Below are 3487 nucleotides of genomic sequence, written 5' to 3'. Positions count from 1 at the left end.
TTCCGTTATTAAAAACTGAGCTATCATTTGAAACAATGGTAGGTGTAACATTTTTCAGGTATAAGACTACAGTGAAAGGGTCCAATAAAGACACACATTATTATTAACTTTTTAAATATTATTTAATGACATTATTTTTGGTTCATTTGAGATATTTTTAAAATCTTTTCTCACAAATGTGGAAATGCTAGACATTGTAGTTAATGTATGGGGAGTACATGGGATATGGAAATAATGGTTAGAGAGTGCCACCTACTGGATTTAAAAACAGTAGTTGATAAGAGGCACAAAGGATGACCCTTTGTGAGATTAACACACACACACTGAAAATAGATGCTGAATGAGAAGCTGTCATCCCTCAAGAAAAAGATCTGGGTATCCCTATGAGAATGGATGTCTGCTCTATGAGCTACATCAATTTAAGAAGCAAAGACAATACCATAATGAACCCAAAGGAGGCTGTGATAAACATTACACTTCCTAGTGACAGTGAAATCTAAACCAGAACCTGTAAAAGCTAGAAATCTGGTCATGTCATAACATTTCTATGGTCCCAGCATGCCTTATGGGGAATTTTGCATATTTAGTCTTTATAAACCAGAAACTGTCTAACTGGAAATGGAAAGGAAATGTGGAAGACGTTTGTAAAATCACCCAGGAATAACAGGAAAAGTAATTATTTTGTATGTGAGCATACAGGGTGTAAGCCCCAAGCAGAGGGCAGAGGCTGGGCAGATAACTTCAAGCAGAGGGGCTGGGACACTCCTCCTGCAAGGCAGAAACCTGTCTAAGCTGGAACCTTTTCCTGGTTCCATGCGATTCTGCCTTAGAAAGGTTTCACTGTATAAGAAGAGTTAAGAACTGGAATAGATTACCTGAGACTCTTGTAGACTCTTCAGCATTGAAGATTATATAAGAGCAAGTTAGACAACTATCTGTTAGGAATGGTTTAGCTATAGTTTCATAAATAATAGTTGATCCTGCCTTGGGGAAGGCAGATGGACTAAATGACCTTTCAAGGTCCATTCTACCCCTGTATTCTATGTTTCTCTGATATGACTATATGGTACAACATCATCTTAATTCATGCAATCTTGGTTACCTCATATCGAAAAAGACATCATTCTAATATAATAAAAAGCTTAGTCCGTCTGTCTGTCTGTCCCTAACGCTTTTGGCAAACTGTGCATGCGCCGCCAAGAGGGCAGGCAGTGACTGGCTGCGCGAGCCCAAGTTTGAGCCACTGCCAGGGAAGTTTGTGTCAGTGGCGATCATGCCCCAGCTGCCCAAGCAGCGGGGCTTCCCCACACCTCCCTGCCTGCAGGCAAAGGAGGGGATCACGGTGGCAGCACCCCCGCCCCCCGCCATGTGGCCCCGCTGCCCCCCAAAACAGCTGGAAGGCAGGGAGGAGATGGATGCAGGCCAGGTGGACACAGAGCAGCAGGGTGGGGGGTAGAGCAGGGCCAGACCCGGAACAGCAGGGGGAGGGATGCAGGGCTAGACATGGGGCTCCGTCCCTGCCCACCTCCTTTCCCCCCACCCCCACATCATTCTTCACAGGCAATTTGCTAGTATAAATAATAAAAGTCAAGAGAAGGGCAATTAGAACAGTTAGAGATACTAATGAAGTAGTAATAAAAGCTTATTTATACATTTTATGTGTGTGGCAGACAGGACATGCTTAATGCATAACCAGTAAAAATCTTTTTACCTCCACATCTTATCAGCCATTCACTATCTGCTTTCTGTTTTATGGTGGGCCTATTTTAGAAATGTTTGAAAGTTCTAAAAAATATATATTTTGGGGGGGATATTTTTATGTCCCTTTTCTTGTAAATCAAGTTACCTTAATGGCATGAGACTTTCTGTACAGAGAGGGAAGGTAAGAGAAAGAAAGGAAGAAAGAAAGAAAGAAAAGATCCTGGGTCCTTCGTTGGCAGAAATTGGTAAACTGATTTGCCTGCAGCTATCTCATTTTATTCCCACTAAGGGTCTGGCCCACAGTTTGAAAACCCCCAGCAATCATCCTAAATAGTTTGTCTATGTGCTTTTCAAGATCCTCCAGACCTAGTAGCAACTATTGCCCTATGATGAAACTGGGATATGCTATTTTTAGGTATGTAAATCTTCTCTTTCTATTATCATTTGGTTACAAGATAACTAACTTTAATTCTCTTGCTGAAACAGCCCTGGATGTAGCCCATTCTCCGCCAATAACTAGGATAAGCTTGGGATGGGGTGATACATTCTTCCATGGAAAGAAAAACAGAATGCATTGTTATGACATGGTACTTCATTTAAATGGCATTTGAGAAGCTTTTCAGAGGTTTGGAATAACAGAAATAGTCACAGCAGAAATGGATTGGTGGGCAGAATGCAGGTAAGGATGTCAAAAGTACACAATTACTGTTCGTTATCAGATGGCACTGCAATTTATCACATGCATAACACCATCTCCTGTTTGTGTTCTAGACTGTAAAGAACCTGGCCTCCCACTTGGATCCACCTTTGATTAACAGCTTACACAATACATTCACATCCTGAAGCAGTTAAGCTCTCATTTGCAAAAGTACATTTCTGCTTTTGGGGATTGTAAGATATCCTTCCAAATGCTGTCTGTAACTGATTCAGTGATGCCTTCCAAATGGAATTTGCAGACCTCTTGAAACAACATCTCTGAGAGTCCTTCATTAATCATTTCTAGTCATCTTATTCATCCTGCCACATTGACTCTAAAGCCTAAAAATGACCACTCAAACATCAGCATTAGCAATTTTACTGATGATGACTTCTATGGGAGGGGGTGGAAGTTGAGCCCCTACACATTTCAGGAAAAGAAAAAGAGGAAGAAAAAGAACCCTCCACCCCTCATAAAAGGGAAGAAGGAGAAAAACCGGTAAAAGGATGAGCATAAAAGGCAGGAAGGAGAAAAACAAGTAAAAGGATGAGCCTAAAAGGTAAATAATACACATCCAGTAGAATCCCACAAAGCAATATGTAACCGCCGGGCCTCGAACAGTCTCTCTTGGGCAGCTTTCGCTCGAGTGATAGGTGTCAAGCACGTCTCAGGTACACACTCTTGCCTGAGCCGGTGTCCTCCACCCGAGTCTCCAACCCCGCACTAGCCTGCCACAACTTGTTAGACCTCAGCGTGCAAGGTTGTCCTTCGGGTGCGTTCGTTGGCCCAGGGCTCTCCGTCAACTACTCATGGGGCTTCACCACCCCTACACCTTGGCCTCATGCCTCCTATGGAGCGATGTCTATCCTGCATCCTCCTCCTTCTGGGAAGAGGGCACCATGATGAGAACCTCATCTTCCTAGTCCACTTCTCGGTTACCCCTCCCTTAGGGTGGGGGGGGGGGAGAAAAAAAAAAAAAACAAAGGAAAAAAACCTACAGGCAAGACCAACTGTCTAGGGCTCAGGCTCGGCCCCACTACTTGGGGACCCACTTCCCCTCCTGCGCCCCGTAGCCAGAGAAAATACCCA

Source organism: Gavialis gangeticus, unplaced genomic scaffold (genome assembly GCF_001723915.1).
Source record: "Gavialis gangeticus isolate Ggan-Ray unplaced genomic scaffold, GavGan_comp1, whole genome shotgun sequence".
In the NCBI taxonomy this organism is placed as follows: Eukaryota; Metazoa; Chordata; order Crocodylia; family Gavialidae; genus Gavialis; species Gavialis gangeticus.
Note: the sequence above shows the minus strand (reverse complement) of the source record.